This window comes from Lepidochelys kempii, chromosome 1, assembly GCF_965140265.1.
Source record: "Lepidochelys kempii isolate rLepKem1 chromosome 1, rLepKem1.hap2, whole genome shotgun sequence".
Taxonomy (NCBI): Eukaryota; Metazoa; Chordata; order Testudines; family Cheloniidae; genus Lepidochelys; species Lepidochelys kempii.
Window position 1 is genome coordinate 304,795,056 of NC_133256.1, and position 15,730 is coordinate 304,810,785.

Genomic DNA, 15,730 nt, shown 5'->3' on the forward strand with positions numbered 1-15,730 from the left:
CTTAAAATCTAATCAGTGTAGATGCTCAAGCCCTGGGTTCTCTAATCCAGGGTCAGCTGACTTAAGTCCCACTGACTGGGCTTCCATTGCAGTGTATAGACATACCTTGTGCTGCTCAAGCTCCCTACCTGTAGAACAAGGCTGATACATGGTGGCCTTTATAAAGTGCTCTGAAATCTCCTGAGAATAAATCAATATAAATACAAACAGCTCTTCTTACCCCTCCTCAATATGGGATAAAGTGGACTTTTCTTTCCACTTCTAGGATTTTTAAGAAGAGTAGGAAGGCACTGGAGACATTTTACATTTTTATGAAACATTAAAATGCCTCTTGCAAGACTCAGAGAGCCTCTGCCATTCCTCCCATGGTGAGAACAGGCTGGATTTACCTTTCTAGAGCTCTAGAATTTTCCCACAGTGCACCCTGGTCAAAGAGCTAGTGGCCACATTTCAGCTGGATGTTGTAATACCCTTGATTTTATAATTTTGCCAGGATTGACCTGAAAAAAAGTTCATTTGTTGAACTGAATGGAACTGTTTTATTTTAGGTCAGATTGACATTAAACTGTATGAGTCTGAGCTGCCAGGCTGCCTCCTGCCCCCATTCTCTCCTATGGGCTGAGCTCCTTGGCCAAGCTACATATCCCATGAAGCATCACAGTCTTCCCTCTGGCCAGGCCTCCACAGTGCATGATGGGAGTCCCATGAGTAGGCGAGATCAGCCATTTTTACTTAGTTGTCAGCAGGACGTTTTCCTCTCTATGGAAGAAAACACTAAGTTAGTCTGTCCTCCCAGAAAATGTGCAGATGATCACTACTGTGTTCTGTGTCGGATTCTGGGTATGTTCAAGTGTATGGATGATCACTTCATCCCCAGTGGCTGAATAAACACAATACTGTTTCTTGTCTAGTAGGAATTAGGCCATTTTCTTGCGGCTGCAGATCACAAGAGGATATAAACTCTTACATTACTGCCCTATCATGAATATTTCATAGATTACGACATTAAATATGGAAGAAAGAGGACAGTATGACAGTATACAGACACAAACACATCAGCTGAGAACTGTGTTTACTATTTGAACTAATGATTTCTAGTGTTCTGCTCACTTTCTGTGTGAAGGAGTCAGTATCAGAAAACTTGGTAATTTCACTGCTGAAAAAACATGACCATAACCTGCAGACAAAGGAAAATATTATGTAGGAATTGCTATCTAATCTAAATTAAACTTACCATCGGCCTCATCACCAAAGTATCTAACTACTGATCAGTGTGCGCCACCACACATCCCGGATACCTGCTCCTTATCCCATTTAACCTATTCTGTTAAACAAATTCAAAAATATTGTAGAGAGTAAATTCTGATGGCATTGTCCTGTTATTCTTAGCCAAACGTATGGTTAAGAATTCATTTTAATCCCCAAATGGGTTGTGATTAAACTAATTGGAAGCACCATTTTAAAATGTACCTGCTTTTTAATAAATAAGTTTATCATCGTTTAATATTGCGGATTGGGATGGGGTTTTTTTGGTTTGGTTTTTATTTTTTTCTTTATGATGGTGGCACTTCAAATATGAAACTACATTTTCCTTCTTAAACTTTAAGAATAACAGGAATGCTGAAGTTAACTCAGACTTTCATTGCATAGAATGGCCAATAAAATACGTAACTGATCAGGAATTTAAGTTTCACAAACAGTCATTAATATTCACTGTTCTGTTTATCTAGGGTATTTACATGGTCCCCATGTCACCTTAGTATCTGAGCACCTCACAATCTTTAATGTATTTATCTCACAATCCCCCAATGAGGTATGAAAATCCTCTTGTCCCCATTTACCAGAGAAGCAAATGAGGCTTAGACAGACTAAGTGACACGACCAAGGTCACACAGGAAGTCTATGGCAGAGCAGGGAAATGAACCGGAGTCTTAGGCTCCCATTCTATCCACCGGCCCATCCTTCTTTTCAGCACTTCTATGTGTGCATGACACTTTACAAATTGCATAACTGCAGCATTGAAAAGTAAAGTATTTGGGCATGTGCCTGCCTACATGAAAATATGTCACTGTTCATAACACACAAAATCCATTCAAATGCACAGCCACTTATATAGGGGCCTGCACTTTCTGCTCAGGCAAAAGACTTGTATGGACAAGCCTGTGGCCATGTGATTAATGCCTGGTATTAAGAATTTGCTTTGAATTCCTCCTTGCCACCCCACATACACTTAACCTGGTTCCTGTTATAGCCCCTCTCATCTGTTCTCTTCCTTGCTTTGCATACTGTTTTAACTTTCTGATGGGAAGTAAGTCTTGCCCATGGGCTGCAGCATGTCTAGAACACTAATCTATAACAACCATGATTTGGATTAAGTTTCCAATTGCTTTGTACTCTGTTTGCTGTATGCGATTTGTGTGAAACAGTCACGCAGCTGTCAGCCAGATATTATTCTTTCAGTGGGGAACAAACAAAGCAACTGTTCACCTTGATTTGTCTCTTGAACTTGATTAAAGAAAGGGTTGTGTTGGTAGTTTCCTTGATACAGAAGGAAGACCTCAGATGAGCCCTTACATAAGGTCAGGGCCTATTCATTAGGAATTGCTGTATTTATGCAGGCACTTTCTTGCAAGGGGACAATAATATTCTTTATCTTAGATACAGGTTCATTTCCAACTTGAAAGGTTTTGTCTGATTTCCAGATGCTTGGAGCAATGACACAGGCAGTTAAAGGCAGCTCTTTGCAGAATACCCGGGGTGAAATCCTGACTCCACTGAACTCAGTGAGAATTTTGACATTGATTGCAATGAGGGCAGGGTTTTACCCCATGACACATAGAATCATGGAATCATAGTGTAGAAGGGATCAGAAGGGTCATCTAGTCTAACCCCCCTGCCAAGATGCAGGATATTTTGTGTCTAAACCATTCAAGACAGATCGCTATCCAGCCTCCCTTTGAAAACCTCTAATGAAGGAGCTTCCACAACCTCCCTAGGCAGTCTGTTCCATTGTCCTACTTACAATTAGGAAGTTTTTCCTGAGATTTAACCTAAATCTGCTATGCTGTAGATTGAACCCATTGCCTCTTGTCCTACCATCTCTGGCAAGAGAGAACAACTTTTCTCCATCTTTTTTATGGCAACCTTTCACATATTTGAAGACTGCTTTCATGTCTCCCCTCAATCTCCTCTTTTCCAAACTAAATATACCCAGTTCCTTCAGCCTTTGCTCATATGGCTTGCATTCCATCCCTTTGATCATCTTCGTCGCTTGCCTCTGGATCCTTTGGTCACATTGGTGACAAAAACTGGACACTACTTCAGCTGAGGCTAACCAGCGCTGAGTAGAGTGGTAGAATCATAGAATCCAAGGATTTGGAGCAATCAAATTTTTGAATTGCTCCACTCCGGCACCAATAGTGACTGCTCCAGCTCCGCTTTGCGCTCCAACTCAAATGAATTTTTAACTAAATAAAAAAGTGCATACTGTAATTTTGAAAAAACATTATTTTTATTCAGACTTCTAAAATAATTTAAATGTCATCAACAATTATACAAACTAGAATAATTCATAATTCATTCTGTTAAAAATTATTGCAGCAATCAAGTCGTCTTTCGTAGCCTGCCACAAATCATTTAAAATTAACTTTAAAGCCGAAAACAGTCGCTCTACACTAGCTTGAGTAGTTGGCATGCTTGAAGCAATTCTACAGGCAGCCTGAATGCGGTGTGGGTAGCTGTGAATGGCCTCAAAAAACAGACTTAACTTTTAGTCTACCAATAGACTCCATGACCTCACAATCTTCCCGAAAGTTTGTCTCGAATAATGCTTCATTACAATTATGAATGGCAGAAACTTGCCGGCGTCTTGTTTATCCAATTCCTTTTCAAAGGTGTCATCTTCTGAAGAATTGGTGCTTGAATTATCTCCATTTCCCTGTGATGGTTGAAGACGTCTCAGGGATGGACCCTCCAACAAGTTCAGAGTGTAGACAGAAGTTTGAGAACAGCCTGCTATTTCTGAAGGATGTGAACTTTCCGAAACCGCAAATTTGATTGTTGATGACTCCTTTTGTTGTGTTTTGTTTTCTTCAACCTCTTTCACCGAGTTCAAATGTAGCAACAGATTTTGTTTTTCGAGTTGTCGAGCAATATCAAGGAGCCCTTCCTTTGCCTTTGCTATTTCCCTTGAGGTAAGAAGAATCCCATACCATGGGTCAACATAAACTCCAGCAAGGAAATGAACATTGTCAAAAAGCTTCTCTTTGTGTTTCTGCATGGAGGATAGAATTCCTTCTGCAATTTGTCCACCATTTTCTTGCAAGAATTTTGACAGTTTTCCCCATTCCTTCATTAAAACTCCTGGGGTTACGTCGACAGCTTGAAGATTCACAGCTGTTTGGTTTGGCTTTGCCAAGAAGTCTCACAGGTTCTTCACTTCGTCCCATTCAGCTTTTGTTAACTTGAGTTCTCTTGTTCCAGCAGCAGCCACTTGTTCACAGTAAGACTGAGAATCATCGCAAATGTTGAACCCCAGCGAGTCACAGTATCCAATGATTGAGTTACCCCATGTAGATCAAGCAGAACACTTTGAATACTTGGGGTTCGTAGTTTGACAACGACTTGTCGAATTTTTGCCAGAAATTTCTTTGCATGTTCTTTGCTAACTGAAGAGTGTGAATACCACACCTCATCAGTTGGACTTTTGAGTCATCCTCATGAAGTCATGTTGGAAGTATGAGGCTAGGGTCATTAACCCATTGCGCAGCAGCATCCATGTTGAGTTCGATTTCATCCATTCCTTTAGTTCCTTCATCGGGCAAAATAGCTTCAGTTCTGTCCACATCCCTGTTCTCAGAGGTAGAAATGATTTCATTGTCCCGCTGAAATTTTTGACAGCACACGTTATGTTTGCTGCATTGTCAACACAGATGCTCAGCACTTGCATTTCACTGATCCCAAATTTTTCTAAAATAGCTTTTACTTGACTTTTCAAGTATGAAGAATTGTGACGCCCTTCAGTGTCAATTATGTCCAAGGTTTTTACCACAGCTTTATCTTTTCCTTCTTCGTAGTACTGAGCATTGATTCCAAGGAAATTTCTGTTTCCATGGGTTGCTGCATCCATTTTCCGGTAGCACAATTTTTGCTCCGAAGCTTTCTTGAGCTCTTCGCGACCAGACTCAGCTGTGCTGACAACTAAATGACGAACTACATCATGCCCCATCGAAACACCAAGCTGCCAACCCATTTCACCTGCAATTTTTTGAAATCCTTTGCTCTTTAGCCTGAAGGTAGTGAGCGGTGTTGAACTCAAGCAAACCACTTCCATCAGCCCTTCATGGAAAGTATTGGCATCCATGGTGACTGTAACCTTTGAGGACTTTGAGTCAAGTTTTGTTTGCTCCATTTTGGGTTTCTTTTCAGATGAAGCTCTGCAAAAAATCTTTTCTCCAGGAGTTTTCAAAGAGCCAGATGAACGTCGTTTAGCCACGCCAGCTTTCCATTTTGCCTCATCTTCCTGGTCCTTTTTTGTAACCAGAGCCACATAGTTTTCAGGATGGTTACATTTTACATGCCACCAAAGGTTGAAACTTTTCACGGCACTTGCTTTGCTTGTCTTGAAGCTACATGGTTTGAGCTCGCCATTCACTTCCTTTTCCACCTTGCACGTTGCCGATTTCTTCTTTGCTTTTCCCAAAAGCCCAAATTTGGGCTTTTCAAATTCAAAAGTAAAGACGTCGTTGAGATCCTTTTCCGTAAATCAGCTATCAATCATGGGGGGCAGATTTGATTTTTTTGTTGAAGCCATGGCCAAATCTTCTTGTGCTGCTACCTCATCCAAATGTTTCTTGTTATGATCTTCGAAAAGCAATGAACAAAAGCATTACACTTTTTTATAATGTACCTGCCTGTGATATCTTAACCACTTAAGGTACTTCGAATTTATTTTGGATTTTCTAGACAAAAATGATCGCATTTTCTTTTTACATAAAATTATTGTTAAAGTATATTTTAATATTTTAACATGTTTCTTGCAGTTTTAATGAAGTAAGAAGTATTTTAGTATACATAATTAATATAAATTTTTATTTATAAATTGCAAGATAGTTTTTCTTATGAAATTTTGAGGTAAAACTATTTGAAATATTTTCCAAGTTTATAATTAATATCTCAAAAACACTTTAATATAGATATATCAATGAAATTTGGTATGTACCGTAGCATTAGTACGTACTATCGCTGTTCTACAACATTAATTGTTGGGAAGTAACGAGGCTACACGTTACAAGATTGAAAATAAACTTTAATGGGAAAGCGGATTCAAATTGCAAGCACAGTCCTTTTAGTAAAGAGAGCAAATTTTCGGAAATATGTTTTTGCTTCATCAGCCTGAATAGATTATACAAGATAGAGCAATAACAAGTTCTATCTTGTATAATGTTTCCAGCCTGATGAAGGAAAACCGTATTTCTGAAAATTTGCTCTCTTTACTAAAAGGACTGTGCTTGCAATTTGAATCCGCTTTCCCGTTAAAGTTTATTTCCAACGTTCTATCATACAACACCATTCAAATAAAATTATTTAAACTATAGGCGTTGTGAACTGGGGGAACTGGGCCAATTTTATTTAATATTTTTTAAATCTTCAACTATTTAACAGATACGACCCTGGAATATGATTTAACGCTAAAACATGCATTAAAATGGTACTCTTAATTTATTTTGTATAATTAACCATTTCCGAGAAAACTGTTTAAAAATTTTAATCATGATACAAACAATTTTACTTATTACTTATTTTTCAACTTTGGAACCATACATTTTAAATGTCATAATAAATAATAACCAAAAATTATTAACTTATTATGGAACATAATATGACTGCTCGTAGTCAGGGGCAGTCGACGACAAGCCTTTCTTGAAATATGAAATAAAAATGACTAACTGCCAGTTCAGGACACCTATGGTTTACATAATTTTGGATAATGTATTATGGTAGCACATACTAACGCTAAGACACAGACATAATTTCATTACTTTATATTAAAGCGTTTTTGAGATATTAATCAGAAATTAACTTTTCATCACCACCTTGAAGTGACTGTAGCTCCCTTAGGAAGAATTTTAGGACACATGTTCAAGAAACGTTTTTTCTTAAAATGATCTAAGGATTCACCCCCAAAGTTGTGTTGGGCATTTTCCAATCACTCTGGATATATCATAAAAGTCACTCCTAATTTATGCAAAAATGTTTACTGTATATTTATATGCCTGTTGCACTTGACTTTTTCAGTAAATTTAAAATTACAAACAACGCTACCAAAAGACCGTTGAAAAGATGATATATAAAATAAGTCTGCCAGAGTGATACGTGGGCACGTACAAATGAACAAATGTACTGGTAATGGGAGCTTAAATGGTTAATATCTCTTGCGATATCTTAATATATCAATAAACAAAAACATTTTTTTGCCATATACCTGTTTGTGATATCTTAAATGTTGCGTCTTACGTCACACTTTTCTGTAATCACAGCACTCAGTGTGTCTTGTTGATCAACCCTTACAAAAGAAGTATCAATACACACTAATCTAACTATCTAACTAATCTATGCAAGTACGTACTCGCCTAACCTTGGCACAAGGGTGGGAGCAGTCTGCAGTGTTCCCAGATGTCTGATAATTATCTGATTCTTTAATAAAATATATCTCCAAAAAACTTTGTAATTTTGTAACTGTACATTAAATCTTGATTTCAGCCAAAGTGAGAATAACTGTGACATATTATGTAAAGTGGTAAAGTAGATGTTAATATCGTTAGACAATCTGAAACTTTTTGGCACCTTTAGGACTTTCTTGCTAAATATCATTCATTTTCAATTGAAAATGGAAAAAAAACCAAACCCTGGAGCAGTGGAGCAGTCAAGATTTTCTGTGCTCCGGCTCCGCTCCAGCTCCGGGCAAAAACCTGCAGCTTCACTGCTCCGCACTACAGCTCCGGGCTCCACTCCAAAGCCCTGATAGAATCGTAGGACTGGAAGGGGCCTTGAGAGGTCATCTAATCCAGTCTCCTGCACTCATGGCAGGACTATTATCTAGAACATCCCTTTGTCTAATCAGCTCTTTAAAATTTCCAATGGTGGAGAGTCCACAACCTCCCTAGGCAATTTATTCCAGTGCTTATCCACCCTGACCATTAGGAAATTTTTCCTCCTGTCCAACCTAAACCACCCAAGGTTCAATTTAAGCCCATTGCTTCTTGTCCTAGCCTCAAAGGTTAAGGAGAACACTTTTTCTTCCTCCTCCTTGTAACAACCTTTTACATACTTGAAAACTGTTATGTTCCCTCTCAGTTGTCTCTTCTCCAGACAAAACAAGCTCATTTTTTCCAATCTTCCCTCATAGGTCATGTTTTCTAAGCCTTTAATCATTTTTTTTGCTCTTCTGTGGACTTTCTCCAATTTGTCCACATATTTCCTGAAATATTGTGCCCAGTACTGGACACAACACTCCAGTTGAGGCCTAATTAGCACAGAGTAGAGTGGAAGAATTATTTCTCGTGTCTTGCTAACAACACACCTGCTAATACATCTAAGAATGATGTTTGCTTTTTTTGCAACGGTGTTACACTGATGACTCATATTTAGCTTGTGATCCACTGTGACCCCCAGATCCCTTTCTGCAGTACTCCCTCCTAGGCATTCATTTCCCATTTTGTATGAGTGCAACTGATTGTTCCTTCTTAAGTAGAGTACTTTGCATTTGTCCTTATTGAATTTAGCACTTCTGCCATTTCCACATTTTCTGTTATTGTTTTTTGTCCTCATTGAGTAACAGGCCTACCCTGTCTTTGGTCTTCCTCTTGCTTCTAATGTATTTGTAGAATGTTTTCTTGTTGTCCTTTTTTATCTCTAGCTAGTGCTATCACCTCCTGTGACATGCATGCTATGTCTCTGTTAATGCAACCTAAAATTGCATTTGCTTTTTTTTGCAACCACATTGCTGACTCATGTTGAGGTTGTGATCCACCACAACTCCCAGATCCTTCTCAGCAGTGCTGCTGCCAAGCCAGTTATCCCCATTCTGAATTTGTGCATTTGGTTTTTCTTCCCTAAGTGTAGCACCTTACGTTTGTCTTTGCTGAATTTCAGTTTGGTTGTCTGTAGCCCAGTTCTCCAATTTGACAAGAACCATCTGAATCCTCATCTCCCCCCCACACCTTTGTGTTATCTGCAAATTTGATCAGTATGTTCTCTATTCCTGCATCCAGGTCATTAATAAGGATGTTAAACAACACCAGACCCGGAACAGATCCCTGTGGAATCCCACTTGAGACCTCCCTCCAATCTGACATCATTCCATTAATAGTTACTCTTTGTTTGTGGTTGTTTAACCAATTATGTATCCACTTAGCGGTAGTTCTGTCAAACCCGCATTTCTCCAGCTTACTCATCAGAATGTCATGTCAAAGCCTTGCTGAAGTCCAGGTATATTATGTCCACTGCATTCTCCTATCTAACAAACCAGTCCCCTGTTAAAGAAGGAAATCAATCTGGTTTGGCATGATTTGTTCTTCATAAATCCATGCTGGCTGCTAGTGATTATTCCTTCATCCTTCAGGTATTCACAAACTGAATGTTTTATACATTGCTCTAGTAGCATCGTAGGATCGAAGTCAGGCTGACGGGTCTATAGTTCCCCAGCTCCTCCTTTTTCCACTTTTTAAAGATGGGCACTATGTTAGCCCTTCTCCAGTCTTCTGGGACCTCTGCTGTTGATACAGGAAAAACTTCCCAGACTCCATTTTGTATTCTTAAACTCCATTTTTTGTCTCTGACTTCTTCTGGAATAAGCAGAAATCACTTCACTAGCTGAAAGCTGCAGGTCACTTACCACTGGAGGATGTGGGACACATGACTAGAGCTGAGAGATCTCTAGGCTGAGCATGCCCAGTGCTGAAAATTGAGGTAGCTACTGAGCATGTGCAGTGGAGGGTGAGAGAAAGGTCAGCTAGTTGACTAGCTGACTGACCACAGCTCATCCATACTAGTTCCAACTTGTTCTAAAGGTCAGAACTGTCAACCATAATTCTGAGGTAACGGTTTGCACTGAGCAAGTGTGACTGGGGTATTTGCTTACGGGTATACAAGGAAGTCTCAGTAGGACAGTATAAAAGGTCAGCTGCCAGCAGGCAGAAGTCAGTCAGGAGCCAAGAAGAAGAATTGCTGGAGAAAGAGATCAGAGGGGTGGCCAAGACAACAGAAGAGCAGCTGAAAAGACAGTTTAGATAGAATTCTGAGGAGAGCACTTCTGAAGAAAGCACCTACAGCAGTAGCCACAACATCAGCAACACTGAAACAAAATAAATAAGGGACGATAGGACAGAGGCAACAGGAAGTGAGCTGCATCTGCAAAGGGAGAAATGGAGATGACTGGGAGTAAGTTGATTAAGAAGCTACAGTAGTAGCAACATTTGCAACAACGCCTCAAAATCAAAGGATAGTGTGAGCTTGTCAGTTTTTTTTAAACTATAAATTTACCGTATAGTACAGTATAGATGTGTATGCTTGAAATGTGTGTGTGTGAGAGATTTGTATATTACCTATGTAGAATTTAAAGTATAAGTTAAGAATAGCTGTCAGCGCTTTGTTGCAAACTGGCCATTTGTAGCAAAGCGTCCTGCTTAGAATCATTTAAACTGTATGTGATTGTAATTTAAATGCTCTTTACCTTGCAATAAGAGATTTATTTCTTATTTAGGGTTTTAGATCATATTGTAGTAGGGATTATTAGTGACATTAATAAAAATATATTTTGTTTTGGAAAATACACTGCTTGTGTCAATCACTTTATCGGAAGGTTATATGCATGTCCTTCAAGTGTTTCCTTAAGTACCCGGGAGACCCATACCCTAGGAAAAGCACATTAAGGAGGTTATTATATTAAGGCAGGTTACTCTAGGGGCACCCCCAAGCCTAAATTTTGGGGTAAAACTGTCATCCATGAGTTTGCAAATATTATTGCCAGTGGCTCCGAGATTTCTTCAGCTAATTCCTCAGGTGAATAGCATCAGGCCCTGCTGATTTGAATTCATTCAGATTGGTCAGAAGATTCCTGACATGTTCTTTACTTATCCCAGTCTGCATCCCTTCCCCTTTATTATCTATGGTAATTTCGCTAGTCGTCCAATCACATTATTTTTTGTGAGAAGACTGAAGTAAAGTAGGTGTTGAGCAGCTCTGCCTTCCTAGCATCTTCCATTACCAGCTCACCTTCTCCATTGAGCAGCAGACCACGCTATCCTTGATCTTTCTTTTTTGTCTGACATGTTTGATGAGCCCCTTCTTGTTGTCTCTAATATTCCTTGCCTGCTATACTCACTCTTTGTCTTGTCTTTTCTGATTTGGTCCCTACATGCTCATGCTATTCCCATGTATACTTCCTTGGTGACATGCCCCTCCTTCCATTTCCTGCCTGTATCCCTTTGGGGTTTTAGATAGCTAAAAAGTTCCTTGTGCAGCCACATTGGCCTTCTGTGGCTCTTCTTACCTTTCCTCTGTGTCAGAATAGCTTGATCTTGAGCCTTTGGCATTGCCTCTTTTGCCAGCCCCCTTCCACTCCTTTTCTTCCTATTTGGGCTTTCCATGGGACCTTGCCTACTATTTCTCTGAGTTGGTTGAAATCCGTCTCTCTGAAGTCCAGTGTCCTTGTTTTGCTGCTTTCATGTCCTCCTTTCCATAGGATCTTGAATTCTATCAGATCATGATCACTTCCTCCCAAGTTCCCAACCACCTTCACATTTGCAACTAATTCATCCCCATTGGTCAAAACCAGATCCAAAATGGATGACCCCCTAGTTGTTTCCTCAACTTTCTGAATCAGAAAATTGTCCCCTACACATGCTAAGAATTTTCAAGACAAAATAAGTTTTGCTATAATAGTCTTCCAACCGATATCCTTCCAACAGAGTCCTGCACTTTATTATTTGCCATAATAGCCTTCCAACAGAGCCTTCCAACTATTATTTGTTATAAAAGCCTTCCAACAGAGTCTTGCACTTAGGATGGAAGAATCCCATGCACCGCTACAAAATAGGGACCGAGCGGCTAGGAAGCAGTTCTGCAGAAAAGGACCTAAGGGTTACAGTGAACGAGAAGCTGGATATGAGTCAACAGTGTGCCCTTGTTGCCAAGAAGGCTAACGGCATTTTGGGCTGTATAAGTAGGAGCATTGCCAGCAAATTGAGGGACATGATCATTCCCCCTCTATTCAGCATCGGTGAGGCCTCATCTGAATTACTGTGTCCGGTTCTGGGCACCACACTACAAGAAGAATGTGGAAAAATTGGAAAGAGTCCAGCGAAGGGTAACAAAAATGATTAGGGGGCTGGAGCACATGACTTATGAGGAGAGGCTGAGGGAACTGGGATAATTTAGTCTGCAGAAGAGAAGAATGAGGTGGGATTTGATAGCTGCTTTCAACTACCTGAAAGGGGGTTCCAAAGAGGATGAATCTAGGCTGTTCTCAGTGGTATCAGATGACAGAACAAGGAGTAATGGTCTCAAGTTGCAGTGAGGAAGGTTTAGGCTGGATATTAGGAAAAACTTTTTCACTAGGAAGGTGGTGAAGCAGTGGAATGGGTTACCTAGGGAGGTGGTGGAATCTCCTTCCTTCGAGGTGTTTAAGGTCAGGCTTGACAAAGCCCTGGCGGGGATGATTTAATTGGGGATTGATCCGGCTTTGAGCGGGGGTTGGACTAGATGACCTCCTGAGGTCCCCTCCAACCTTGATATTCTATATCACATCAGGGAAGTTAAAATCCCCCTTAATACTAGCTCATGTGTGTTAGCTAATCTTGTTACCTGGTTGTAGAATGACTCATACACTTCCTCTTTTGGATATGGTGGTCTGTAATAGACCCCCACCATAAGTAAGTTCTTTTCTGTTCTTTTCTCTTTTTTATCCTGACCCAGATTCTTTTCAGTAGGTCTGTTGTTCACTTCTTCTTGGACCTCGAAGCAAGTGTGTACATTCTGGATGTATAGTGCAACACCTCCTCCTTTTTTCCCCTACTTATCCATTTGGAACAAGCTATATCCCTCAATGCTGGTACTCCACTCATGGGAGTTGTCCCACCAAATCTCTGTAATGCCAGTTAGGTCATGATATTCTTCATATACCATGACTTCCAGTTCATCCTGCTTGTTTCCCATACTCCTGCATTTGTACACAGGCATCGAAGGTGCTCAGCTTCCAGCAGCCCATCTGGAAGGTTCTTGGCAATTTTACTTGCTGCTTGCCAGCAGAAAGACAAATAGATAAAAGGCCTCTTGGAGGGCAGCACTGAGCCAAAAAAATTCCTTGAAGGTTCTTACAATAAATGGAATTTTGCCAAAAATTCCATTTTCAGAGAACTGTAAAAGAATTTTTCTGGAATCTCTGGGAAAAAAAAAAGTGTATTTGACTTTTTGTCCTGATTCAGGATGAAAAATTTTCAGAAACATGACATTTGTCACAGGAAGGGATTTGCATTTTTCGGCCAACTCTAGTTCTTACCGTACGGCAATGTTAACTCGGCCACATTACAAATACACAGTCCTTTCCAAGTGTGTGCAACAAACTCTCCCTAACGAACTAAGGACCATCACAAACTTCACCAACTTCCACTCCAAGTGCCAGGGGCACTTTTTGACCTGCTTTCTCTAATATAAACACAAAACAGTTTGCACATTTTAAGAAATACAAAAACTAAACCCTATCAAAACAAAACACTACAATGCATATACTGTTCTCCTTCTCAGGAGGGGCTCAGAAAGAGAATAAACCATACATGACAGATGTTAGTAATGTCACTTAGTGCACTACTGAAAGGTGCACAAATACTATAGTGATGAGGGCAGTATAAGAACAATATAGACTTGGCTAGACTAGAATGAGTATTTTCTACTTCTCATTTCATGTTAAATGTATACCACAAAATGCTATATATATGGAATATGACTGAGCTCCAATAAGACAGGAATATATGGTAATTTGTCAAAAGCTTCCCCAGAGCTGCCTGGTTTGCTGTTCAAGTGTTGCAACTGTCATGCCTAGGCATAACATGCAACTATATCTTCAAAATATCAACAGATTTTAATACTGCTACCTTTAGATGCATACATCTACCCCTTTCTCCACCCAGGTTATTTGTGGGGACTAATGTTGGGAGAATTCTGTTGCTGAAAACAATTATTCTCCTATTCCCAAAACCTTGTGGTAAGTAACTAAATTTAAACACTAATTTATAGTCTGAGATTTTTTAAACTAGTCTTTATTAGAAAACTTGCCCCTAGTGATGTGACTTATTAGTTTGCACTGATTTTTTTTTAATACCAATTTCCATGTATGCAGTGTGGCATATGACAAGAGTTTATTGTAAAGGAATTTAACACCACCATTGAAAGGAGCCTCTGAGTTGGTCTTCAGTTCTAACATAGTCATACTTCTTATGTTCCCATCATCTTCCTATCTAGACATTCATCTTGTAGATCAGGAGTTCCTGGTAGATATTTATTTATAACTCATAAGTGTGACAAAATTTGGCACAAAATATAGTCTGTGCTGAGGAAAAACCCAGGACAGCAATAACAAGGATTTTTCAGACTAGGATGAGGAGTGTTAACAGAGAAGTGAGGATGAAGACGCTTACACAGATCTAGTTTGCAATAAACATGTATTTGTACACAGTGTGGCTATCCCTCACTTTAATGATCACAAAAATCTATCACATATTTTCAGAAGTGAGTGAGGAAATCTCTTTTTAACAATATACAACAAGTAGGCTTGGAAGGGTTAGGTTTTTAATTGGTAAATGTCAATTTTACTATACACAAAAAAAACAACAAAAATATTTCCATTGATAATTATTGAAACATATAGCTAGGCGAAGTAAGAAAAATGCTGCTTGAGACCTGAACAGAGTTTGATGTAAGGATATCTACTTTGTATATTTTGACATGTGATGTTGACAATTTGTGTTTTCATGGCTATGAAACTTTACGTTTTTCAATATGAACTTCTATTGTCATAAAATAATTATTGTCTGACACCCCTATCCTCTGACCCTCCAATGTCCTGCAACTATGAAAATGTTAATCAATAAAAATTGAAAAAAAAATGCTTAAAAATAAACATCAATATTATCCATCAAAATTATTTTTTTAAAAAATCTAGTTCTGCCAAGCCTAGGCAGGTGAACATGTGCTGGCACACTGGTGCAGCATTACCAGAGAGAAAACTGGAAGGATAGCTACCATTTTATTAGCTCTCTATGACCTAGTCCAGTGGTTCTCAACCTGCTACCCAATTAGCAGCTGTGTGCTAAAGGCTGCTGCCCAGCTCCGTCCAGACCTGTCTGGCCGGGTCTGGGGCTGCTGCACATCCTGCCCCTGGAGTACCGCTCATGGCTCCACTCTGTGGAGGGGTCTCTGGGTGGGGACACTGGGCACAGGGGTCTGTGGTGAGGGTTGGGGGGGAGTGCTGTGGTTCTTAACCTGTGGCACAGGTAACACACTGGGGGGGCTGCATATGTAGCCCACAGTGATAAATAGGTTGAGAACCACTGACCTAGTCTAAGCTTGCAGCAGCATGTAGGGTATGCGTAGCTACACACTGCAGTGAAAGGCTCCGGCAGGAAGGGAAGCAGTGGGAAAAGGCTCCAGCAGCAGGGAGTGCCGAAGCCTCTCT

The 15,730-nt window shown here is 39.8% G+C and overlaps 1 protein-coding gene across 1 annotated transcript in view; it reads right to left on the minus strand.

Annotated features, from left to right (window-relative positions):
* WNT2 (Wnt family member 2) overlaps positions 1 to 15,730 on the minus strand; it is a 53,001-nt gene that overhangs the window by 6,400 nt on the left and 30,871 nt on the right. The gene's annotated exons all lie outside the window — the stretch shown is intronic.